The sequence below is a fragment of the Ambystoma mexicanum genome, chromosome 3p (assembly GCF_040938575.1).
Source record: "Ambystoma mexicanum isolate Mex_15411 chromosome 3p, UKY_AmexF1_1, whole genome shotgun sequence".
In the NCBI taxonomy this organism is placed as follows: Eukaryota; Metazoa; Chordata; class Amphibia; order Caudata; family Ambystomatidae; genus Ambystoma; species Ambystoma mexicanum.
In genome coordinates, this window is record NC_090925.1 from 697282766 (window position 1) to 697310168 (window position 27403).

General features: G+C 47.7%; 1 long non-coding RNA gene across 1 annotated transcript in view; it reads left to right on the forward strand.

Moving 5' to 3' along the window:
• LOC138580734 (uncharacterized) overlaps window positions 1–27403 on the forward strand; it is a 77247-nt gene that overhangs the window by 17479 nt on the left and 32365 nt on the right. The gene's annotated exons all lie outside the window — the stretch shown is intronic.

Here is a 27403-nt window from a genome sequence, read left to right on the forward strand (position 1 = left end):
TGATCAGACAACAAGAACAGAGCAAAAACAAGAGAAAAGTCATATGGTGCTAGGGAGATTGGAGAAGTGTGGCTAGTGGAGGGAAGGTGGTCTAGAGGGGGACAATTGTGAAGAGACTGGGTGGAGGGGATATGCAGGGTGGACCAGAGTTGGGCTGTCCTGTCCTGAGCACCTCTCTGGACGTTTACCCACACAGCCTCATTCATGCATGTTGAAAATCACGAGGCGGAGGCAGGGGGCGATTAAAGCACGTCTTTATTCTCAACTCTTTAACATGTGAACTGCCCTTGCCGCCCCCTGCCTTCCCCTTGCTACTGGTCCCTCACCACATGATGTGGGGATCAGCCTTAAAGTGACAATATCACACCCCTCCAGTACTAAACACAATGATGTACCTTAGTCCATTTCTCCAATCAATCTTTGAGAAAGAATTTGAGCTCTCTGAGGTCGCACAGGCATTCTCTGGTTGGAGCTGTCCTCACGAACCTCAGGACGTGTCATGACTCGTTCTTCACAAGAGTCTTCGCCGTCACCTTCATATGCTATGTTATGTTATATTTGGCAATTATATAGCACTCTATATATCATTGGTATGACCTCTCAGCGCTGGTAGGTTGAACACCCTTGGGGACAGTAGTCCAGGTCGGTAGAGAGAGTAGGGTGTCGTAGGGCGCTTGGGTGCACCAGTTATGTGTGCAGCCGATGTAATTGTCTGGTGGAATCTGCATCCTAGCACTGGGTGTGGTGTATTGATATCGGTTGAATGTGTATAGTCAGGCGAGTGAACACCGAGACTGGGTTCTGGCTGCGTTAGGCCTGTCAGATGCTTATGTGTGAAGCTAGGCTGGTTTGTCATGGGGTATAGCTGCATTTTATTAGAGTGATGAAATGTTCATGGGGTAATGTTCGTATGTGAGCAGCTAGGCCGAATTGATCGAGTGGTATAGCTTCACTCTATGTGAGTGGTGTTGCAGCGAATAGAGTAGGCAAAGTGATGTGGGAGGAGAGTGTTTGTGTGGAGTTATGATCTAAGAAGATTGATACTCTGCTTTTCAGGTATGTGGTTGCTTCCTAGCGAATTGTTATGCGTATTCAATTATGATATTGTTCGGGATCTCATTGAGCATTAGTCATCGGGTTGCTATGGTTCAATTGCTTCCGAAGGACGTGGTTGGTATTACGGAAAGAGCCACGTTTTTAGAGCTTTGCCGTTTTTAGAGCTTTGCGGAACATCATATAGTCTTGGGTGTGTCGAATATAAGGGGGAAGCGAGTTCCATGGGGCCAAGGTTGAGAAGGCGGATCCTCCAATCCTGACATAGTTAGAGGTTCGGATCACTAGAAGGAGGGCAGTGCTTGATCTTAGGGTGTGAGAAGGGAGGTATGGTTTAATCTTATCCTGTAGGTATATTGGGCCGGCCTTATTCACTGCACGGTGAGTGATGCATAGGGTCTTGAAGCTGGCCCTCCGTCTAACTGGGAGCCAGTGGAGGGTTCGGAGAGCGGGTGAGATGTGGTCTCTTGGGCCTAGGGCAAGGAACAGTTTTGCAACATCGTTTTGGGCTCTTTGTAGTTTGTTGAGATGGTATGCCGGGGATCCATATGTCGTGTTCAATCAGCTATTTAGGACAGGGTCACGGTCTCCCATGGCAAAACCACACTAATTGTGTTTCCTTCTTGCAATTGTGTGTACACCTGGTCACCTCCTTATTTGCTTAATGTACATGACTGCTCTTCTGGCTTTTGTGAGAGTATTCTTATTTTAATTTTGCATTCTGTAATTTGTGTAATTGATGATTTCGCTTTTTAAACCCACTGCTTTTCCCAGTTCGTTAAGTGGTGTGAAAAAAGTGCCACTTAAGCATCATAAATTCAGGCCTGGGAGATTCTTAAAAATCCCCCTAGACCTGCAGGGCGAGTTCCTCGTTTTACATACGGGACCTGAGAGAAATGCACTTGCTCCAATGTGACTGGTGACAAATTATTTACCAGTGCTTTTTGTAAAATGGCGCATGTCGCCATAAGCACACTTCATATTTCCTGCAATGCGGATAAGCATGCACAGTGAAACCTGCATTTGCCATTTACTGCAAACAAAGTGTGTTTGCAGTAAATGAAAAATACGTTTCTAACATCCACATACTCGCCAGAAAGGCCGAGTATCATGCAAATGGTACTCGCCCTACATAAAAACTACCCACCAATTGCTGGCGGGCTAGTAGATTTTGCGAGCCCTGAATGAGAGTGACATATTTGTTAATGTTAACTATTTTTTTCTTGATACTAGAACCTCCAACCTAGCAAGCTTGGAGCCTGTGGCCAATGACATTCAATGACGGGCTGGGGGTAGATCTCTGTCTTCAGCTGGGGCCTCCTCTGGAACAACCTCCCTGCCACAGAACCATCTCCTTTCCGCAAGCACCTCAAGACCTTCCTCTTTGCTTCTGCCTTCGCCCCCTCACCCCCTGCTGATCTGGTCTCTCTTGGCAAGGTGCACCTGGCCACCCTCTGTCCTCCGGCCCAAGTTCCTGCTTACCTTGCCACCCTCCCGCACTGCCGGGCCACCCCTTGCACTGGGGTCTGGATCTGTACCCATACAGCTCTCCCCTTTTTTTTTTCTTCCTGCACTTATCTGACCTACCCTTTCTGCTGCCTTAAACTCAGCACTTGCCACTTGCTGGCTGCACTACCACTTTTGTTGATTTTATTAGTTATTTATTTAGTTCTCCTTTTGCTCTGCACTTTCCACTTCTGCCCCCTTCCTTGCACTTTTCCCCTCACCCTCTCCCATGCACTTGCACATTCTCAATATCACTGGGCCTAGTAAGATAATTGTTTTGTTCTCCCCTGTTCTCCACCCTTGCCTTGTCGCGCTCTGAAACACTTGTGTATGAGCAAGATAGAAATAAAATAGCAATTCAATTCAATAGGGGGGCCTCCGAGAATTGAGCATATATTTTTTTTTAATTTGTCATTTATTAATCAGCACAGAGGAGAGCATATACATCAACATTGCTTATAGGTTTCCACAGCTTATAAGGCACAATATCCCCTCCTCCCGCCCTTTGTGTTCCCCAGCGGGCATGGTTCTCAGTCCTCATTCGGCCTGATCCGGCAGTGGGGGATTGCTCATAGAGTGGAGGGCTCTCGTGATCAGGAGTGGTTTATATGTCAGGGCCGGGTAGTTCTGATCATAGTCTAGCACAGGTGCCCAAATATCAGTAAACCGGTGAAGCAGTCCTGCTTTAGCTGCTGTGACCTTTTCAGCTATCAGGATGTCCCAGAGCTTAACCCAGCATAGGTTCATCAAGGGCCCCTCCGCGGATTTCCAGGTGTGGGCCACCGTAATTTTGGCTGGCAGTAAAAATTGAGATATTAGCATCGCCCTCCTCCCTGATCTCGGGTAAGCGTCTGGGAGCGGGATCCCTAGGAGGACCTGTTTGGGCATTAGCGGAATGGACACCTGAGTGACGTAATTTATTGTGGCCAGGCATTGGATCCAGAACTCCTTCAACCCTGGAGCAGGTCCACCACATGTGGAAGTAACATCCTGGGAGGCTGCAGTGGCGCCAGCAGTGAGGATCCAAGGCCTGCTGGAAGTGGTGAAGGCGCAGGGGGGGGGTTTGGGGGGGTTAGTAATAGCGCAGGAGCAGTTTGTGGGCGCATTGCCGATTAGTGATGCAGCGGGATGCTGTGCGCGTTCTTGTCCAAATGTCCACCCATGTGTGATCCTCTACACCCAGGTCCATCTCCCATTGGGGCATATAGGAAGGCTTAGGATGAAAGGGGTCTTCTTGCAATAGTCTATAGAGGACCGAAATCGTTCCCCGGGCTGGCAGGTCATTCACTGTGAGCTCTAGTAGGGTGAGGGGTCCCGTTGCCGCCACTCGGGTCTGGGGGTGGGAGCACCAGTGCCTTAGTTGGGCATAGGTAAATCTGTCTGTTTCCACTAGTTGGAATGTCATTTTACAGCGTTCAAAGGTTACAGGGTTGTCCCCTTCCCAGAGCTGCCCCAGCATTTCAAGACCTCCTGCGACCCAATTCCTGAAGTTCTTTGGGTAGTCTCCCGGGGAGAAAGCCGGGTTGAGGAAGATTGGGGATAATGCACTCAGATCTCCCAGGATACCTCCCCATCTGCGGGCCCATTCCCATGCCTTTATCGATTGTTTCGTAGCGGTCAATAGTCCTGGCCAATTCCTGTGTAGGGTGGTGGGAATGAACGGGAGGAAGCGAAGGGGGAGAGGGAGGCGGGAATGTTCGATCTCTAACCACTTTGGGTGGCCTGCAGCGAGCCCGCATGCCTGAAGGTGGGCCAGCTGTGCTGCCATTTGTTATTTTCGGAGATCTGGAACCCCTAGTCCACCCAATCTCATGCTGGCCATCATTGTTCTTTGAGGGATCCGTGCTTTCCTGCCCTTTCAGATGAAGTCGATCATCTTCCTTTGGAGCCGCTGTACGAGGGAAGCGGGATTAAGATTGGGAGAGAGGCACAGGCATAGAGAAAGCGAGGGAGGAGGTTAATCTTGCATGTCGTGATGTGACCCAACAAAGATTTCCTGCGCCTGCCAACGGGTGAGGTCCTTTTCCAGTTCTTCGAAGAGAGGGGGAAAGTTAGCCTGGTAAACCTTTGTTGGGTGAGTAGGGATCTGCACCCCCAGGTATGGAATCGATTGGGTGCTCCAATGGAACGGGCTTGGTTTTTCCAGGGCCTCCCTCTCGGCTGGGCTCAGACCCACTCCGAGAGCCATTGACTTCTGAAACTTAATTGCGAATCCCGCTACTCTCCGAAGCCGTGGATTTCTGTCAGGGCCGTTCCCATGGAAGCTTTGATGTTTGTAATAGTTAGCAATACGTCGTCTGCGTAAAGAGCGATTTTATGTTGTGCAGCACCGATCCTTGGGCCGCTGATCCGCGGGTTTTGGCGAACTCGCTGGGCCAGCGGTTCCATGGCCAGAGCCAAGAGCAGGGGGGATAGTGGCCATCTCTGTCTCGTCCCGCATGTAAGCGGGATTGGGTCCGATAGGGGGCCGTTAACTCTCAGCCTAGTCTTAGGGGCCTGATAGTTCGCAAGGATCATTTTCCTGAAGGTCGGGCCAAAGCTGAAGGCCTCAAGGGTGAGGTGCAGGTAAGACTAGTCCACCTTGTCAAAAGCCTTGGTTGTGTCCAGCGCCAGCAGGGCCAGTTGTTGGGAGTCCCGACTAGCAACCTCTATTAGGTCCAGTGCCCTGCGAATGTTGTCGACCTATGGTTAATAAACCCAGATTGGTCTGGGTCTATGATGCTCGACAGGATAGGTGCGAGGCGATTGGCCAGGACCTTGGAGTATATATTGGCATCCAAGTTCAGCAAAGAGATGGCTCTATATGAACTATTATCCTGGGGATCCTTTCCAGGTTTGAGAATGAGAACCGTGATGGATTCCTGCATCGTTGGGGTGACCGTTCCAGTGGCCGCGAATTAGTTGAAGAGGCGGGTCAGGGGGGCCACTAATTGGGGCCAGAAGAGTTTATAGAAGCAGGTGGAGAATCCGTCCGGGCCCGGGGCTCTAGGCTTCAAGCTTTTAATGGCTACCTCCACTTCCTCGTTTGTAATAGGCGCTTCAAGTTCTTCTTTCGCCATCAGGGTTAGGAGCGGGAGGGCCGCTCCTTGAATGTATGAGCACTACTCGTCTAGGTCTCTCGGGACTGCCGTCATTATCTCCAACTGGTGGGCAACCGCTAGACGTATTTTCTCGTGGTCCGCATGCCGGACTACCCCCTGTGGATCACGAAGGCCCAAGATGGTATTTCTGCCCTTCTCCTTAGCCAGTTTATTGACCAGCAGCTTGTTAGTCTTGTTTGTATGGACGTAATACCATTGTTTGGTTCTGGATAGCAGGTTCGCTGTGGCATCAGCGTAGTGCGCCTCGAGCTTCTTCCTCGCCATCTGTAAAACCCTGTAGGACTTCGGGGACCAGCCCTTTCGTTTGTGAGTGGCTTCAGCTTCATGAATTTCCGCTTCCAGAGCAGCACGGGTCGCCTGTTTCTTTTTGTGGAATGCGGCGCCTTGGGCAATCAGTTCCCCTCTAAGCACTGCTTTCATGGCGTCCCAGGTATTAGCCGGGGAAGTGTCGTTGTCATGGTTTTCCGCAAAGAAATACTTAATTGTTCTGGCGATCAAGTCTCTCACTGTCATGTCCCCCAAGATTGGGTCGTATAAGCTCCACTGGCGGTGAGGGGGAGGGTCTGGGTCATGAGACCGCAGGGTTAGCGTAACTGGAGTGTGGTCCGAGAGGATTCGGGGGCCAATCGTCACGTCGTCTGTGAAGGCCAGGATCTGAGGGGAGGCCAGCAGCAGGTTGATCCTAGAGAAGGTACGGTGCACGTACGAATAGAAGGTGAAGTCTTTCTCTTCCGGGGACAACACCCTCCAGGTGTCCACGATGTTCAGCGTGCGGAACAGATGAAGCAGGGTTGGAGCTAATTTCAGATCCCTGTACGTTGGGGGGTGGGACCTATCCTTAAGGGGGTCCGGGACCCCGTTAAAGTCTCCTCCGATGACAACTTGTCCCTCTATGAATGGAAGGAGGGAGTCTTCTAGGTCTTGATAGAACCCTTCCCGGTGCTCGTTCGGAGCGTAAGATGAGATGAGGGTATAAAGTTGGCCAAATATGATGCATTTGATGGCGATATAGCGTCCCTCTTGGCATCGTAGTGAGTCCAGGATCTGGGGTTTCAGGTCTTTTGCAAAGAGAATAGCAGTGCCTCCCTTTTTGGTTCCGTTGGATGCCAAGAATTGAAGAGGGAAGAGTCTGTTTCGCAGGCGAGGAAAGTCTGCTGGGATTAAATGCGTTTCCTGCAGGAAAGCGACTGAGGCCCCATCATTTTGTAGCCTTTGCATAATGGATTTTCTCTTCGGGGGGGGCAGAGGGGGGAGTTCAAGCACCTAACGTTCAGAGTGGTGAACTTCAGTTTTAGATGCAGGGGCTGGCTCACGAAGGCCGCTTGTTGTGGGGGGGAGGTTTGGGGGGCGTTAAGCCAGCCATGGCGGTGTGGGATTAGGTGTTTTGGGCTCTCCTGTGGCTGAAGGTTTTAAAGGTAGTCTCCAAGGGAAGATGTGAACTTCCAACATCGGCCTCCAACGGGAGGTCCAAACCGTGGCCAGAGGGACCGATTTTGAACTATCGGCACCTCCCCTAGCCATCCAGGCTGTCATCCGACAGCATAACCAGCATGGTTGAAAATCTCTCCAAGGGTAACATGGTGACATCCACCTTGGAGGGGGGTATGGACTGCACTGGGTCCACAGCTTGCTTAAAGAGTTTTAGGTGGTTCCAGCACTATGTGTTCTTTATGGGGGGAGTCCTTCGTTATTTGGGCTTGCGGCTCCTTTGCACCCTAGACCAGGGAGCCTGTTTCGGCTTTGGGGAGGTCGTGTTCGGAGCAGGGCTTGCCCAGCTAGGGGAGGGCAGGTCTGTGCCCCTGGGGGAGTTCGGGTGCAGAATTGATGCTGCATCGTCAAGGTGGCTGATAGTGCGGGGGGTGGTACCCTTGTAGGGAAATTGTAGTGCCGTGGGAAACAGCCACTGGTAGCGAATCTGCTGATCTCGGAGGAAGAGCGAGAGGGGCTGAAGCATTTGGCGCTTCTGGAGCGTTAGAGGGAAGAGGTCCTGAAAGATCTGTAGAGGGGAGCTCTGGAAAGTAAGTTCATCTCTTGAGCGGCCTATCGCTGAAATGGCCTCCTTGGTGGTGTAGAAGTGGACTCTTGTGATTATGTTCGGAGGGGGGTCTGTGTCAGTTCCCCGGCGGGGGCGCAATCTGTGGGTACGATCAAGTAGGAGCTGAGCCACATCCAGATCCGGCAGCAGAGACTGGAAGAAGGTGCTTATGTATTCGTGGAGCTCCTTATCGCAGATTGAGGAGGGCACCCCTCGGATGCGTAGGTTATTGCGTCGGGAGCGATTTTCCATGTCTTCCTGTTTAAATTCCAGAATTTTGGTTCTCTCCATTAGTGTCTGGGCGGTGCGTTGCATCTCCGTTGGTGAGTTGGTACGATCCATGGCTAGGTCCTCGGTCTCGCCCATCCTTTTCTCGATACTGCTGACCCGTTGCTCCGTTCGCTCAAACTTGGTCGTGAGTTCACTCATACAGGACCTAAATTCCGATTTGATATCGGACATAAAAGCATGGAGGTCCAACATGGTTGCAAGCGTCCCTCTGTCTTAGGTGGTTTTCTGAGGTGTGAGTTTAGGGGGGGGGGGTCAGCTTTCTTCCCCTTCTCCGGAGCCAGCAGCATGGTGGAGATGTCTGCAGATTTAGAGGGTTTCAGTGCTTTGGTCATGGCTTTAAAGCAGGGGGGGGGGTGGGTGGCCCCTGGGGAGATGGCCCAGTGACGGAGTGTGGTGATTCCGGCCAGTATCCGCGGGATCCGGAGATAACAGTGGCCGGGGCGGCAGGGTGGGCCTGGGTGCCCCAGGAGGTTGTGCGAGCGGGGAGTGATCTGCTCCTTCAGGGGGAGATGAAGTTACCCTATTGGAGAAGAAACGCAGGGTAGAAAGACTGCGGACACGTGACTCGCCCTCTGCCTTAAGGCCCCAGGTTGCAGGTGCTGCGGGTAGGCAGGTGACGGTGAGAGATGGGCAGGGGCACCCCAGGAAGCTGATGGCGTGGCTTAGTTAACAGGGGGGGGTTGCTCCAGCGGGCCCGGAGAGACCAGTTGACTTAGCAGCAGGTGCCCCTAGGTGGGGGCCGATGGCAGATTGGGCTGTGGCAGGGAGCAAGAGGACTCTGCAGTACAGCGAGCCAGGAGGCAAAACCCTCGGGCCCACCAGGCTCCGGGGGTGCGTTGTAGGGACTGGCCAGGAGCCCCCTCCAGGAGGGCACCCAGTGGTCGCAAGTTGCTGCCCCCACTACCAGCGGGAGAGGGATGGTGGCCTCGTTAGAGCGGCCCGGTAGGGTCAGGCTGCGATGGGGAGACTTCCTTCCAAGGAGGCAGAGGGTCTGGAGAAGCCGCAGCAAGATCCCTCAGGTCGGAAGGTCCCAGCGGGAGGCAGGGCCAGAGCGTTCCAGCTCGAGTAGGCATGCCAGACCAAGAGGGGAGCGCTAATGAGGAGGGGCCCACCCAGCGGCCCCTGTAGGTGGACGAGCTCGGATGGGGGAGCGCTGTTAATGTGGGCCCCCTCCCGCGGCCCCTTCAGGCAAGTGTGTCCAAGCGGAGGGCGCCAGGAATGTGGAGCTCATCTAGCGGGTCCCGCGGCTCGAGAGATCAGGCCAGATTGAAGTGCAAGCAGCTCCCACACGGATGTCGAATGTGGCTGGCGAGCGGGAGGAAGTGAGCGATGAGAGCGCACCGATGGTGTGTGTTGGAGGAGATCGGTCCCTCGAGCTGGACCCAGGCAAGCAGGACGAGGCTGCGGGGGCGGGGACTCGCAGTTGCGGGCGCCATCTTGGGTCGCAGAGCAGGGCCCCGGGGGAGCTTTCCACGCTGCATTAAGCTCCCAGGTTGCAGCCAAGGGTCCAGGGGAAGGTCCTCTGTCTCATCCCATGAATCGCTGGCGATGGGGATAGCGGGCACCAGAAAGTTTCAGTAAACGCTGTGGACCCACGCGGAGGCCATCAACGGAGCTGCCTCATCGGTCAATTGAGCATATTTTAACGCTGCAAGATGAATCACACCTAAACATTCCTGGCAGAACAGAATGCATATTTTGTAGTTTTTATTGTGGTGGTGGTGCCACTCAGCTGATCCTGGGTGTCTGGCTTAGCTGTAAGAGCCAAGCACGAGCTGAGACGGCAAGAGAACGGCCATGTCAAGATCTTTCTCTAGCCCTGCTTGCTCACCCGCCTTCAGTTTTATCGAGGAAAAGGTGGAAACCCAGGGCTTGCAAGGCCCGTTGATGTTAAAGATATGAAGGTGTACAGGAGGGGGAGTGACCTCTCACCGGCCCATAGAATCAGAGCTCGCCCTCGAGTACTTTAAGACGAGATAACCGTGCCTTGAGGTGGATGGGGTGCAGGATTCTCTTACTTCAACACCAGTCAATAAGGACAATTTCAATGGTTTGGCAAAGGGGAGTCCGTTTAATGACAAGTACAAAAAAACGGGGAAACATGGAGATGAACAGTGATGCGATGGCCCGTCTCGCTTCAACTCCCAACAATCTTCATTCAAACAGCAATACTTATAGTCAAAATTTGTCATCATTGACGTGCAACACTCAAATGTTTGTCATGCAATTCTATTGGTTGGAAAAGGTAACTTAAGTATAGGTGCTATATCTGTATATGGTAACGGAGTGTGAGGATTGGATAACTCTTATCGGGTGGGCGTCTAGGCCCTTCCCTCTACATTACTCATGCAAACGTCACTAAAGATACAACGTCTCATTGGTTCTACTATCCATAGGACCTTAGATTATTTGGCCCACTGTGATTGGGCTGGCTACAACCCTAAGCATAAATCTCCACTTTAATTAGCAGCATGCAGAATGGTCACCCAGATGCGGGATGCCCAAAGATTCACCCTGCCTCCCTTCCATCAATCAGTACTTTAGGGCTATGTGTCAATTAGTTGGCTGAGGTTGGCCTCGAAACTGTAGCTTCTTGTCAGGAAAAGTTATTGTATCTCCTGCTTTGGGTGACATCAGACAATTGGTACCTCTTTGCGCTTGGCTGGTCACGTGTTAGCACACCATGAATCGGCTTGGTTTTCCTTATACTTGTGCATTTAATTCTCCTTTTTCGGCCGCCACCTGCCTGGGCCCCCTTATCAGGACCTTCACAGGGCTGGCTGCTCTGCTCTTAAGTTTTGATTCTCTGAAGTTACTGTCGGCCTCCCTCTCTTGGTTTGACCTCGATTTTCCAGGCACGGCCTGCTCCTTGCTGAGTTTCGATTCCACCGACTCTCTTATTGTTTTATCTGGAATAAGAATCCTGGCCTGTTTGACCCTTAGTAACCTGGGTTAATTCTGCTTTTGTATGAAGTGGACTGCACTTATATAATGTGCTTGGTTGAGGTAGATATATAGTTGGCGCTTGCCGCTCTATTCTTCTACTAAGCATAGCAAGCCGCACTGTTTTCTTAGCTTCTTGCATTACAAGCCTATGTACAGGCGTTAGCTGGTTGAATACTTTCATCCTGCTTTACAGTTACGTTCTTTATATTTCAACATCGTCTCTTCTTCTATATCTGTGATATCCTTGTCCATGGTGTTTCGTCTTTGTGTGTCATCTTTTGGTTGTCGTTCTTCATCTGTAAGTCTGTCCGGATCCTTGTGACGTCATCATTCGTCTTCCATTAAGGCCTTTTGAGTTTCTTCTGGGACAGTGTTTAAGCAATCTTCATTTCTTGTCATTTGCTGGTATGGTTGTCACAATGGATATGTCACTGCTCATGGTTGTCTGGTTATTGGCGCTTCAATAGGTATTGCTCTTCTGATTGGCACTGGACAGAGCCCTAGTGCGGCTCTTTGCTGGTTTATTTGCTCATTGTACGTCACATATCTCGGTGTGAATGTTCCTGGTACTTCAAAATGGGCGACTGGAGTGCAGGTCATATTTGGGACCTCCTCTACAAAGGCCCCTTAAATTACATGTATCGATTGACCTTTCCAGAACCCAGTCCTTGAAACTGAAGGTCAACATGAAAGGTTACATTGCAAGATGTGGTGTTCAGTTTATGAATGGTCAGTACTACTAACGTTCTATGTACAGCCGAGGTGGGCAGACCCAGAACGCCTTGCAAAACAGCACATATTGGATAAGAAGCGCGATAGTTGAGTTGAGTGGGTCAATGCGCCAACTCTTTAAAATCAGTGTACAATCTGCAGGTCATAAGTTTCGAATCTTGGCTGAGAATTTTGCGACTTTCATCCCTCATGAAGTGAGTATCAAGTAACAGCAATATACTGTTCTAACACTTTATACGACTACTAGACATAATGGGTACCATCAGCCCTACAGATAAGGGGTGCATTGGCCACTTTTATTCGCTTAAAATAGGCAAATAATATCAAAAAATTAAAATGGCGAGTAAAAATAATCCCAATTAAAAACAAAAAAATAAAAAAAGCTTCCACCCACAAAGCTCCATGGATATGTATGTTTGGACCAGTAGTGCACATTGTACCACAGGAAGAAACTACTATCAGCTCTACCTGATAGCAAGAAGTAAAAATGTATCTTTTTGTTCATTAATAACTAAGTGAAAAGAAATAATTACTACAAAAACATTTCAGTTTTCCAGTTAAAACATATTTCGCCTAATACTCCCATTAGGAATTGGTCTTATATTTTTACTCCCTAAAAATAATTTTACTCCCAGCTTTAAAAAAAGAGGGAGTAAAATACTCTGACTTGCAAATCTTATCTGGAGCATTGGGTGCAGAGGTGCCACCTTATGTCAGACAAGGTATACCAAACCCAACCTTGTCAGAACTCTACATATCAAGCAACATTCAGATAGGCCTGGGCATAGGCATGGCTAAGTTTTAAACGTGTGCTGGACAGCTCTATGGACCACTCTGAGGAAAGCAGCAACTATTGGTCTAGAAACGGTGCATCAGAAATTAACAATAAGGTAGACCTAGACGAGATCCCGCCACGTGTCTGTGTGTGTAGTAAGCAAGCAGGCAGCTCAGAACAGAACCACTATTCTACAGGGGAGAGTGAACGTGTCACCTTAGCAGAGGAGAAACTTCAACACCAAGGTAAGAAACAGGATGCAAGTGGCATGGGTCCCACCCTTGGGACATAGGGTCTGATAGGCGTGATCGACAGAATGACACCTGGCATTTTTCTGAAATTAGGAGTTTCGGGTAATGCTTCCATGTTCACCTTCAGCTGACACGAGAGAGCCTTTCACATGGGTCACCGTCGGGGGTTCCTCATCAAAGGCAGCCATGCTCTTTCTTCTCTGAGGTGGTCACACTATGACAACATCTTCTGGCTCCAGGTCATTGTCTCTGTCTCTTGTAATTTCACCAGCTTGTCTTTTCATGCTCTCCTTTTGTCTGTTATCCTGCATCCTCATCTCAGCATCCTCTTGATATCTCTCGTCTAGACTGGTTCTATGTGGTAGTCTCATTCTTATGTTTCTGCCAAACATCATCTCAGATGGCTTCTTTCCAGTCGTGCTCTGAGGGGTTTTGCAGTAATCTCTTGCAGCAGTTGGCACAATACCTTCTCGAACGGTTTCCCAGTCAGTTGGGCAATTTGTACATTCCTTTTTACGTTGCTCATGATACGTTCAACTGTGCCATTAGCCTGTGGCCATAACAGTGTAATTCTGCGATGCGTGAAACCCATGTTTTCGGCAAATACTTTGAAATCTTGTTCTGTGAAAGGAGGTCCATTGTCAGATTTTAGGACTTTGGGGATGCCATATGTGGTGAACATCCTGTCAAGGGCGGGTATTGTGTTGACTGCTGATGTGGACGGTACCATCTGTAAGTCTGGGAACCGCATGTATTCGTCCACTGCTACTAGAATGTGTTCACCCCCTTCCAGTGGTCGAAAGAAATCCACAGAAATTTCATCCCAGGCATTTTCTGGGAGATCCGTCATGTGCAGGGTTTCCGGGCGAGTGTTGGGATTAAGTACGGCACATGTGGGGCACTGTTTGAGTAGACTTTCGACTTGGGAGTCTAAGTGAGGAAACCATACCTTTTGCCGGAGCATTCTCTTCGTGGATACTATTCCCGTGTGTCCATCAGGTGCTAATTCTAGTACTTTCCAACGTAATCTGTGAGGGATCACTATTTTGGTTCCTTCGAGCAGTAATCCTCCCTCCGTTTTTGGTGCGTTCCTCCTTGACGGCCAACAGGCAGCCAATGTCCTGCTTTGCTTTCCTCACAGGCATTCTCCCCCGCTTGTTTCCAGTGTCCCTCTTCAAGGCATCTGAGGATCACCTGCAGACCGTGATCATTTTCCGTCTCCTGTGCTATTTGGTGCGGGTTTAGTCCTTTTGGCGTATTACCCTGCACGATGTAATGTATATATTGATCCATAATGGAGGTGGCGGGCTGTGACTCTTTGCAGGGATGATGTGATAGAAAATCGGCCGGGTTGTGATCTTTCCCCGGTCTAATTGTTATTTGAAATCTGTAGTCAATGTGCCCATTGGGCAATCCTCGGCAGCATTTTTGCTTGCGGGTTTCTGTATATGAATAACAGGGCCTGGTGGACAGTGACCACTGTGAATGGTTTGCCATAAATAAAGAGGTGGAAGTGTTCACAGGCCCAGACCTTCGCCATGCCCTCCTTTTGCGAATAAGCATGTTCCGTTTTTGATGGGCTCCTGCTGGCGTAGGAAACAATATGTCTTGTATGGTTGTCATTGGGGTTCAATTGGGTTAGCATAGCCCCTTTTCTTGGGATCATCACAATGGTTTTCCTTCCTTCGGATGCCCTCTTCCGAGAATGCACTTGATCTGCTGTCTGTCTGGGAGTGTTCAACCAGATAGCGCACATACCTCCTGGGTCTTCTCCTTGATCTTGATAGTGTTGGCAGGTTGTCCCGCCAATCTCCTGACTTCCTCTCGTGAGGTCTTGGGTATCCTTTCTTCTCTTGCCTGCCGCTTAGGTGTCTCACATGGGTGATTCGACGATCTAGCCGGGTTTTGTGCTTGCCACTCTTTACCTGGGGTGATCTCCCTCCTGCTCCTTCCCCTCTCATTTGACTCCGGTATATTCGACACACCGCTTTAAAGTGATTTTCTCCCCCGCAGGCTGAACACCGTCGGCCTATTCCGGGGTACGGACCTTCGTGTGGGAATTCGTAGCCGCATCTATAACAGAACGGATCACCATTGCCTTTGGTCATGTCCAATTTATTTATGTGGTCACATTTGCCATGGGTAATTTTGATGTCGCCTAGATTTTCAATTTGGGATGCTAGGGCTGCATCTGAACATGCAAGGCATAGTATTTCTTCTAGTGAGCGAGAGTTTTGCACTAGTCTCTTCCTAAAGTCTGCACACTCGCAGCCAGCAATGATTTGAGATTGTAGGACTTCTTCATTGGAGTAGTTATTGGAGTTGCAGTGTTTCATTTGTAAACTCAGTCGCATGACAAAATTGTCCATGGATTTGCCTTTAATCTGCTTCGTTGTGTGGAATATGTGTCTCTCATAATCTACATTTGTGTGAGGGGTGAAATAGTCTGTTAGTGCGGTTTTGAGGTTTCCGTATGTGTCTGTTCAGTCAGTGGGGAGTTCCTCCACTATGTCCTTGATATTTGGGCCAATGGACAGTGTGAGGAGGCTGTGCTTTTTTTCTCGTCCACAGGACCAATCGCCTTAATGCATACGTCAAAATCTCTGACCCATCTTTTCCAGCGTGGTCCCAGGTTGCTGGATTCAGTGAGGTCGAAGTGTGTGGGCAATTGGGTAATGAGGCGATCTTGAATCCTGGATGGTAGTGATGGGGACGGAGTGAGAGGAACAGTGAATGTATCATCCCCCGACATGGTGCTCAGTAGTTGCTTATTTCTCGGAGATGGCTTGATGATCTGTTTTCTTCCCCTTCCCTCCCTTTATTTTACTCAAGTGTTTGTGGTCCCCTCGTGTAGCATGCGCGATTTGCACTGTTTCTGGGTATGTTTAGGTTTGATTTGGGCGCTTGCTCTCCTTTGCGCAGTGGAAAATGGCCTTGGTTCCTTTTTCGCGCTCTTTTGTGCTTGATGCGTGTTGTTGGCCACATGGTTGAATATCTTTCTGAACACGTGCCTGCGGCGCCTTTCGCCTGGTTCACTTATGCTGTGCGTTCTAGCCTTTCGATTCCTTCCACGCTCTTAATGGGCTGGGATGCGCACAGTTAGCCACTTGGTAAGTACCTTTAATGCGCACATGTGCCCTTGCAATGCTTTAGTTTTGTACGCAACTGAGCTGGGCTGACGCCAGTGCCCAGTTCCCATCTCCACAGGCCTCTCCTTGCCCGCCGCACGTGGGCTTCACGTGGTTGAATGTGCACTCAGGTGGGCGGAGACCGCTCTTGCACGGCCTTCTCAAAGTGGGAGTTAAGCAAGCCTTGTTGCTGCCTTTGTCGGCTCCGACACGTGGGGGCCGCTGCTGCATTGGGTGTTTCTTACGCTGTGTGTGTTTGCCCTTGCCCTCTGCAAAACCTGCTCGCTAGGAGGGATTATAGCACACAGGTTCTTTGGACCTTTTCGTCGCCAAGGTTGTGTCCAGAGGATTAAAGCACGTCTTTATTCTCAACTCGTAACATGTGAACTGTCCTTCCCGTTGCTACTGGTCCCTCACCATGTGAAGTGGGGATCAGCCTTAAAGTAACAATATCACAGGCTAGAGACAAAGTTGCCTTTTGGGGAAAAGGCAAGGGCATAGGAAGAAAGCCAACGTGAAGACAAAGGCACCAAGTCTAGGGTGACAAAGTGAGCAGTGTGGGCAAGTGACAGAAAGACGAGGAAACCCTGTGAAGGGGGAATGTAGAGAGAGAAAAAGAGTGGTAGTGAGAGAGTACAGAAACAGGGAAGACGATGTGTGAACCTTGAAACTTGGTTGGCACGCAGCGTTACGTTCGTAGGTTGTACATAGGCCCCTTTGCATTTTGAACTCTTTCTTGGGTTGGAATGATGGATCTCTTGTTCCCTCTTTCCAGTGCCATTCTCTTGTCTTCACATAGGGCACTGTTCACCTGTAACATGTCTTCACTATTGCTCTCAATCCCACACACACAGTTCACATTCATCTATGGTCGTTTTAAATTGAGAGGTTTTCTTGTGCAACTCACTCCTCCTCCTCCTTTGGGAGTTAACATTCAGTCTGATTCCAGGTCTTGGAACAGAAACAAGGGTACATTTAGGGCCATTTACTTTCCATTTTAGTACCCGATACGTTTCCCCCAGAAATACCTAGTCCGATTAAAAGGTGCCAGGCCTGGTGTTTTTGAAAAGATGTATGTGGTGGCCAATCCCAGGCAAGAGGATCCATTGGGGGAATAGACGAGCTAGAGCAGAGAGTGAAGGCTAGTTCAGAGCGAAGAGTTGAGAAGAAGGCACTTTTCTTGGACTTTCGGTTGTGGAAAGAGACCCATAATTAGCCTGTGATAGCAGGCCTCCACTTTATGGGTCTGGGGCACTATTGCGGGGAGTACTATGCGTTATGTGCCACTGGTATACTGTTTTAAACCATGAGAAAGATCGATAAAAGGAACTGATGTCTTGCTACAACGGATACCATTTTGTACAGTGAATGGGAGATTCCTTTTCTCTCTCCCATCTATTCACAAAGTATTTGTATCTTGGGAGTTAGTTAAAAGAGTATCTAGGGAGGAAATTAGATGCAAGATCCCTGAGTGGTGATAAACAAGTTTCTCAAACTAGGAGTGTCCTGGTAGCTACAGGTTTAACTGAGTGGGTGAGAAATCCAACGTCTAATTTGATAATATTCTAAGCAGTCAGCTTCTGTTAAGCAAAACTGTTCTTTGCATGCTTGGAGTGAATTAACCTGGCTATCAGAAATAATGCCTCCAAATCTCAGGCAACCACCACTCCACCACCTGATGATACCCCCCAGGTTGTTCAGGTGACAATGCTGTGTTGTAGCAGATCGGTGTTAGGCGGTTAGGCGTGGAAGGAAAGGTTGTCGAAGCTGGTCTTCTATTTAGGTGATCCCAGACTCTAAACATCACTACCTTAACTTTACTTGTGTATACATTTTCGGTCTATTTCACTTATCCAACAAAGTGCTACTAGATAAGGGTAGACTTGCTATTGCATGGTCCATCCAGGCCCAAGATGTGTCAGAGTATTCCTGTTGCCACTCGAATACTATTAGTAGTTGGGCAACTTCATAATATTTTTTGAAGATAGGGAAGGCTAATCCTCCTTCGTTCTTGGGGACTTTCATAAGTTTGTTAGAGATGCAAGGTATTTTCTCTGCTCAGATACATTTCAGTGCACATATGTCAAATAGGGTGAAGAAGGAAAGGGTTGTGGAAACTGGCAGGGCTTGGAACAGATAAAGGAGTCAAGGTGGGGTGTCCATCATAAGACATTCTATCATACCCAACCAGGAGATTTCATAAGGGGGCCATGGATCTAGGTCAGATGAATGACCCTTCTGATGTTGAAGGATTGCCTACCACTGATGAAACGTGATTGATCAGTGTGGATTAAAACTGACATTACATGTTCTCCCCTTTCCGCTGTTATTTTGGTGTATAATTTAATTTCCGTTTTCATCAAAGCAATAGGCCGATATGAGCATTCCAGGGGGTCCTTTTATGGTTTGACAATTATGGTCAGTCTGGATACCTTCATGGTTTTCGTGACTGTTTTTGAATGTATGAAGGAGCTAAAGAGTGATGTGAGCTTGGGAATCAGCAGGGGGCGTGTGTTTTAGAGACGAGACATTGGAGCCTACAGGATTTCAGGGATTTAATGGCCATTTAAATCTCCTCGTCTACAATAGAGGAGTGTAACTGTTCAGCCTGCAAGGGGGGCAAACTAGGAGTACCTTCCAAATCCTGTAGGGTATTGATTCAGAGCAGTATTCATTTTCATGAAATTGTACTAATTCCGACCTTATTTGGGGATCCCTTGTCAGTATAGAGCCTCTTGCCATCTGACCACTAAGTTTGGTGGCCAGTAGCCTATCCGCGTGATCCGGTTTACTATAGTAACACTGACTTATGCACAGTAATAATCTTTCAGCTTTTATAACTTCTTTCTGCTTCTTTGGGCAGGTCCCAAAGAAGCAGCTCCAGAGAGTGTTTGCCTGTTGTCTTCGGGACTGCAATCTAGAAGGATCCTCTAAGAAAACCACTTGGAAAGCAGCCTAAGGGGCTCATTGATGCTCAGTGAGTAGTACATTGATCGTAATCTGTTTTTAGCCTGTTTCATGTGCTCCTGTGGAGGGGTTTGCGTGTTTTTTGCCAATGTTTTTTTGACTAGTTTGTGCTTTTCTGGTGGATTTCTCTTGTGTTTCTGTGGCTTCTCACCCTGTTTTTCTGAGCTGGTCTGCATCTAGAGTGTGCAGTCCCTGGGGTGTCGTCCTTTATTTCTAGTTTTCTTCCTGTCCTCCCCTCGCAAATGGTTGTGACAGTCAGGTGTGTCTCTACCTTTGTTCCTGGCAGCTATTTTCCCTCGCCTTATGAACTTTTTTCCATTTCTCTGCCGCACCTGTGTGACCTCTCCCCTGTATCTTGTCCATGATTGGCTGTCTGCCTCCAGGAGGTAGGCTCTTAACCACACCCCCTAGGGCAACCCACTGCCCATGAGGCCCCCTCGGCTTAGGGCCCCAAGGCAAAGGGCAGCTCCCAAAGAAGCAGTTCCAGACCGTGTTTGTCTGTGTTTGCCTGAGAAGCCAGTAGCCAGCCGTCAGCCAGCAGTGACTGGCAAGATAAGTGTGGTCTGAGTGGGGAGTACAGCAATCGCTGTATTCCAAAAATCTCTGCCTCTCTTACCTACACAACATAAGCATGCCAAAATCAGCCAGCTAGTAAAGAATACCCCTTCACTGCTGTGTAACAAACGCTCAGTGGTGTTATTCACTGTTGTGTTCCATACTTAGGCGTTCTCCATCTATTCAGATATCTCAAATCTAGGTGTTTGCACTTCTGCTGTGCCTGCAATTTAGGCCTTCACATTCTGTCCTGGTGAAATGTAGTCATGTGTCACACTCGCATAGAAGAATTGTGAAGATTAGCATTGCTTCACATCTATACAACTAACACTAGCTTGCGTCACATCTGGGCACAATTGTGAAGACTAGCATTGCGTCACATCTAGACAACTAACACTAGCTTGCGTCACATCTGGGCACAATTGTGAAGATTAGCTCTGAACATAGTGACCAGCAATCACTGTCCCACATTAGGCTGACTGAGCCCATCATATCTCCTGTCTCCAATAGCATTTAGCCTGATTGTGCCAGATGGCCATACCTTGAATTCAGCCCGATTGTGCCAGATAGCCATACCTTGTATTTAGCCTTATTTTTGTAAGATTATGCCAGATTGAAAGACCCAGTTAGGTGTCTTCTCCCATTATCCAGGTGTCCCAAACCTAGGCGCTACTGTATTTGACTGCTGAAGGACCCATTAAGCGTTTCTCCCATTATACAGGTACCCCAAACCCAGGTACCACTGTACTTCATTGCCTACAAATCTAGTTGCCAGTCTATTTAGTGTCTACTGCTGTATTCCAGTAAGGTGTCTACCACAACCCATCTGTTCCCAAATCCAGGTGCCACTGCATTCAATGATTCATTGTTAACCCCCTCATCCCAAAATCCAGATTCTAAAGCGCCATACTTCCTACTGTAGTACCCTTTGTTAGGCATGCCCATTCCCACTTTGCTTTCGCAAAGGCACTCCACAACAAACCTTCGCCCTTACAGTTGTCCTCCCTCTACCCGCATAGTCCTCCTCATCCCCCACGCCCTCCCCGCTCTGGCACTCGCCCCACTGCAACCGAACTACATCAAAGCATACAGTACGTATACCTTACACCACATCTGTGGACACAGGCCAAAGGAACAGCCATCCATCCATGCACCATTCAATGCACCTGTGGCTATGCCATTCCGGTCTAGCACCGCACAAAGCCGTCCACACTGAAACCCCTGACGTACCTTAACACTTCTGCCACTAGCATACAGCAACTACCAGCGAAAATAAATTTTGGTATAACTGGGCACACATCGAATCTTCAGCAATAGCACTTTATCCTAAACCACCAACAATACCCACCCATGTACATGACCCCTGGGCTGCTTACTGGAGCCTAGCCAGCCACCTAAGTCCTAAGCAGGTGAAAAGGCACACAGGCATCTCTTAATCTAAACTCTTAGAACCTCCTACACATTGACTGCAGTCACCAAGAGCGTTCCAACCACAAAGCACATCGATGCCATACAAATGGGGAAAGAGTGCTATATAAATAACGAATACAATACAACTCTTAGGATGTCAAGTTGGCCTCTAACTGCATAGACTTTCTTCAAAGCTTTGAGACAGTGGGCAGTGTTAAGAGCCTCTTGCAATTCTCCCAATATTTACAGTAGTGCCATTTCTGAGAGAAGCGTCCGTCGTTGCATCTCTGCGGACATATCTATAATTTCCCCCCTTATTCTTACTTCAAAATCATCCCATGCGTTTGCTTCATTGGTGTCGCAGGATAAATCGAGAGTGAAAAAGTCCTTGATCTTTGAGCCTAGGCTAGCTTTCATAATGGGGATTTTGAGGCCGTCTCCTAAAAATAACCAGTCACATTATTTGTCTTAATGTGTCTCTAGGCTAATCATTGGGGGAAATAGATGTGTGATCAGAAGGGGAGATGTGTCCAATAAATGAGTTTTGTGTTAATCCCAGGGGTGAGATTATGAAAAAGTAAGATACACTTCCCAGAAGCCTTGTATTTAATTACTTTCAGAGGCAAGCCAGTTTGTGGCACTGTTAAAGAACCTGCTGTGCCTCGCCCCACAACGTCCTTTAGAAACATTGGCACCTGTTTTAGTTCGGTTTTTATTGATTGATTTTAACATTGCAGTACGTGCCTGCATTCTTTTTAGCAATCTGCTTTGAGGTTTAAGAATGTTTATTACTTTTACTTTCGCCTTTTGGCATTGTGCGTTTAATTTGTTTTCTACCACTTCACTGTGCCTTTACTATTTAAAACAGAATTTGACCTAGATTTGAATTTACTGCAGCCCACTCCAAGAGCTCTCAAACCACACTTCCCAGAAGCCTTGAAGTTTATTTAATTCAGAGGCAAGCTGGTCTGTGCCCAGCCATGTACCCGCGTCCCTGCATCCAGGCTGCCCCTCCTCCAGGTATGCATCCACTAGAAGTTATTCATCATGCCAAAGAAAGTCTGAATAAGCCCATTGTGTACATGAACATTAGAGCAACTCGCTCAAAAATATTGTCATAAAGTTTATGTCAGCTACACTATCCAGTACTCTGAACCAGGTCACTACTACACCCTCCTCAGGGTCTCCCGCAATAAACGCCTCATCTAGCATGTCCACTCTTCCACCAAGCAACCAAATCATGATGGAGTAGTGCGACACTAACGCTACTTCAGTTGCTTCACAGGACACCCATGAGATTGACGCACAACAACTTTACCTAACGATTAGCCCAGACACCACGTGCTCTGGCACAAACTCTCATCTGGCACAGTCCGATGTAACTAAACAAAGTATCAATAGTACCCATGACAACATCATTGGATAATGTCAAACCTAACAAGGGATCCTCAGACTACTCCCCCCCCCAGAGACAGAACAATAAAGTGAATCTCAAACAAACCACAGACACTGCAAAATCACCAAGAACACAAACTGTTCTTTCTCAACACGAGGTCTCTGGGGAAACACACAACTGAAGTTGCGGATTAAATTCTAGAACATGATCTCAACTTCTGTGACATAACAGAAAGCTGGCTGAATGAGGGAGCAGGTTCGGTGTTGACCACGCCCATACCAGCGTTTATGGTCTACTGAGAGCTGACAGACAGAATCAGATGTATAAAACAAGTAAGGTATAAGGGTTGTGAATATTATACAGTGCGCCCGCCCTTTAAAAAATCAAATCAAGTTGTGAGGGAGAGCCTCTCATTTATTGTTTGGAAATTATTTTCCTATGGGAAATTGTAAAACCTAGCAGTATTCACTAGCCAGTCAGTAAGTAGATAGCATGTTTTATTTCATCATTTGTTCTGTCTTTTTAAACACCATGATGCTCGCTGTACTGGTTTCTTTCAGGTTGGTGGCGCTCCATGTGTTTCTTGAGCAGCACACGGAGCGCCGCCATATTATGAGCAAACTTAAACAACACAAGATTCAAGGGCGATGTATGCCCAGCTATTAAGATCAAGGCCTGCCTACCATCACTGATGGGCACAATCACAAAATCTGTTAATCACACCTTCAAGGAGAACTGTGCATCTACAGAACATAAAAATGAATAGATTACTCCCCTCCTTAAAAAAACTTCCATTTGACCACTTGTTGGCCAGCAACTACAGACCCATTCCGAACACACCAATCTTGCTAAAAATCCTTGACAGTGTGACGTATGAGCAGATTTTAGATCATCGGGCTAAGAATTGCATTTTAATAAATGGCAGTCTGGGTTTAGACCAGGTTAAGGAACAGAGACAGCACTATTAGAATTCAAATCCTCCATGCTTCAGTATATTGACAAACTCGTGTCAGGTCATTCTCCTGTTATTGGATTTATCAGACGCATTCAATTTGGTCGATCATCCCCTTTTGATTGACAGATTGCCAAATGTTGCAAACTTCTCATTTGAAGTTGCAGCATGGCTTACATTATTTCTGTAATAGAGAAAAGTAAGAGTCTCCAGCAGGGATATAGAGGCCGACCTAGAATGCTTAATTTGTTTTAATTCCCCTCTCCAGAGCATACACTGACAATGTCGTCAAGATTAATGAAGCATACACAGTGATTCAGACATGGATGATACAGAATGGATTGGCACTAAATGATGGAAAGCCCGAATTAATGGTAGTGGGCTCCCCAAGCAGAATGCTGAAGCTAGACACAGCATATCAACACATACAGCTAGCTGGCTGCAGAATCTCGACCCAACACAAAGTTTAGACCTTGGGAGTTATTTTAAATCACACTTTAAATATGCAGGCTCAGGTGAATAACTATATCTCTACCTTGGCAGACGATAGCAAACTCCTGTCACAGTTATGCTTTTTCTTGATGGAAAAGAGCTGTGCGACAGCGGCCAGAGCCATCGTAGACACCAAAATCGACTACTGTGGTAGTCTGTTGGTTGGCATTAGCAAAGGGGACTGTGCTAGGCTGCAAATTATACAGAACAGTGCGATCAGAGCTGTGGTAGGTCTTAACAGAAGAACACATTTGTCCGAAGCCAGAAAAAAGCTGCATTGGCTGCCAATAAAGGGGAGAATATTTTACCTACTATCACTTACAACTGCCTCTCTGGCAAGAGCCCCCCTTAACTTTTAGAAAGTCTAAGAAAACAATCTGAGATTAGGTCCTTGAGCTCCAAACAAGGACAATATACTTGTGGTGCCCAGGACTAAGCTGACCATGGTCAGTAAAGGCACATTTTTTGCAGCAGCTCCTATAGTTTGGACCTCATTCCCACCAGATCTCCAGAAGATCGAACCCAAAGAACTGCTTCCAAAAGGTACTTGAAGACTTTCATGTTCAGATAATGTGTATCTGCAGACAGTATCGTTGTTACTGATGGGTGGTCGCCTCAGTTATGTCTTGTCCATATGTTTGTTTTTTGTGCACCCTTATGCCCTTGGGCCACTGGTGCAAATTACAAATATGTAAACTGAACTAGTAGGTGCGGTGGACAGAGAAGTAGAAGGAATCATCTTTTTCATTAAAAGGCATCTCCTGCTGGATGTATATCAGACCCAGGTCTGTTATCTTCATTTTAACCAGTTTTGAGGTGGTCCTTCATCCCAATTGGGAGTCAAAAGATCTATTGAAAATCGCATCTGTGTGTAAATTGAAATCCCCACATAAAACTAGGCCACCCTCCACAAAGCATACCAAACGGTTGTGTGTGTCTGAAAGGAAGGCATCCTGATCCGGAGTGTAAATATTTGACAGAGTAATCTCTATCCCCTCCCAACTACCTTTAATAAAAAGATAGCATCCTCTTCTGTCGATCAGTCATTCTGAAATCTGTAGTGGGCAATCCCTGTGTAGGGCTATTAGGTACTCCACTGATCTGGACTCGGCTGTAGAGTTTAAGATGTGTGGGTAGGACTTATTGTTATATTTCTGACTGTCTCTCTCCAGTCACTGGGTCTCCTGGAGGCATACAACTGGGTGGTCTTCTGAAGGAAAGGAACTGCCACATCTTCTTGCACTTTAAGGGGGTGTTGAGGCGCATTACTTTAAGTGATTAAAGGATGGTTCTGTTCAGGGATTTCACTAACTGTATGTCCATTTTCCCCTTCACCGGTCTGCCATGGCTGTTAACACCTTTTTCTGTATATAGAGCAATGCAACTCTGGAAGGCAGAAGGTGATTGTAGTGCAGTTTAAAAGAGCAGTACTAAAATTAGATCTTGGATGCTGCCATCCCAGCCCTAATCATTTATTTGTGTATGTAACACAGAAACATTAACTACTGGTAAGGGCTGTATTTAGGAAGAAACATGGAAACATGGAAAGGTGGTGCAAGGGTGCAGAAATAAAAGCCTGACACAGTGGTGGCATGTTTGTTGGCAAAGGCTCTTATTATACATTTAAAGAAAAGGAAACATCTATCTATCCATCTACTATGAGGGGTTGCCCTACCTCAACAAAAACTCCAATTACTCTGTCAGGATGTCTTGTAACAAAGTGTCCACCAGCCCGTGTCCAAACCTATTTACATCCCTTAAATTAAACTAAGGAAAACAGGGCGTCCTCTAAATCCAAAAGAAGAATTCTCTTGTCCTGGACTTAGTGTTCAGTTTCTGGTGAAAATATGCAATGACTGAATCTTTAAACTCAATTAAAGTATCAAGGGGAGCCTCTTCTCCTTGCTCTTATCTGCGAAATTTACAAATGTAATGTTAACTCTGGTTCGCTCTGCTGCCAGAATTAAGTGTAGAGCTTCTCATCACAAAAATAGCCTTTCCTTGTATACAGTGGGAAAGACCATTCCCCTTGTTTCTTTCTCCAACTAAACATGCAGCGTGCAGTCTGGCACACTATCCTGCCAGGCTTGACTGTAAAACTTGTAATTCAAATAAGTGTCTGTTCCTTTGGCAATGGGTCCTCAACCCCTTTGTTCAGCTTCTTGTACCGGTCTTTCTTTCTCACACGACTCTCCTATCCCTCTGGGATATCTCAGGATGTCCCTGATTGTTCTTCAACTTCTGCTTCCTCTGTGTGGGTCCCAGACCGCTTTATATTCTCTCCGGCTCTCCCCAACTTGCTAAGGGCCCCAGCACCTCGACTGTGGGACTTGTATGGGTCCTTGACCCTTGTGTTTGGCTTTTGTGGACCTCACCCAACTTCATTAGGGTTCTCTATCCCTGCTTCACTCACTGTCCAACTGAACAGACCATGTGTACTCTTCTGCCAGGTACTGTTCCACATAGGGTATTTTTATAATGTTTGTTCGTTATCCCTTTCTACCTCTTTACCTCATCATATGGGTCCAAGACTCTGGTGTGCCATTTTCCGGGTTCTCTACCCCTGCTCCACTCAATGTCCATCTGAACAGACCTGGTGTACCGATGCTAGGTACTGTTCCACATAGGAAGTTTTATAAAGTTTGTTCCAGATTGTATAGTTAGTTCGTTATCCCATTCTGCCTTTCTGGATTTTGGCTTGTATCTATTTAACTTGTTTCATGCCCTCCACTTTCCACCAGCCGGCTGACCCTTTCCCTACCTTTGGGAAATGCTGTCATGGTCTCCGGTCTATCCTGGGAACAGCACATGACTTCTTCACTGCTGCGATAGGTGTTCTGTCCTCGGCAGCTGCATAGATGTAAGCTTTCTCTCGCATACCCTACTGTGCGTCTCTTCCTTGCTTCAACTTCAACAGTCAGGTCTCTTCTCTCCCCATCACCAGACAGGCTCCCTCTCCACAGGGCCTCCAACGAACGACTCTCGTGTTTCCTTGACAGCATTTTGTTCCCTTCTGGTTGGCTCTCCTGCCACAGAACCGGCATCTGGTCCCTCACTACTCCAGGGCTGAGTTGCTCTGTCTATGCTTCTGGGCTGGCTTCCCCTCACACATAGTCCTTCCTCACTTTTTATTGCCGAAGCGGTTTTCAACAGACTGCACCACATGTGTTGGTTCCGCGGTTGGCTTTTGCCTCCTCGCTTGATCTTCTTTGTGTCAGTGATCATATTTACTCTAGCTAGGAGTTTCAACAAGGGTCATTGGACGTCTTGCCCTATGCCTCCAAATTCAAACAAAAAGACTGCTGAAGCTGGGTGACTGGAAAAAGTTCAAATAACTATTTTGTCACAGATTAAATGAAGATATGAAGAATGAGCTGGCAAGAATTACCTGTCAGTCTTCTTTATCAACGTTGGCTTCTACTGTTCTTCAATTGGTCTACCGTCTACAAGAAAGGAAGCAAGAAGGTCATAGGAGTTGTGCCTAGATCTCTAGACCATTGTTGCCCCAAATTCCAATGTGTCTACCTTCCCAGAGAACTCCCAGGTTGAGCCTATGCAAATAGGCATTAACAGAGTGCGCTTATAAAAGGAAGAGAAAAGAAGACCACATAACGTAGGATTATGTATGTATTGCACTACCTCAGAACATCTATTGCTTGATTGTCCCATCGTGCCTCTTCAGCGGTCGGGAAACACCACCTCCTGGTCTTAATGGGGGACACATGATCGTGAAAGGAAGCATTGTCCCTTGGGTCTGTCCACCCATATCCCCAGGACAGATGGTGATATGTTATTGATTCTTGAAATATCGTT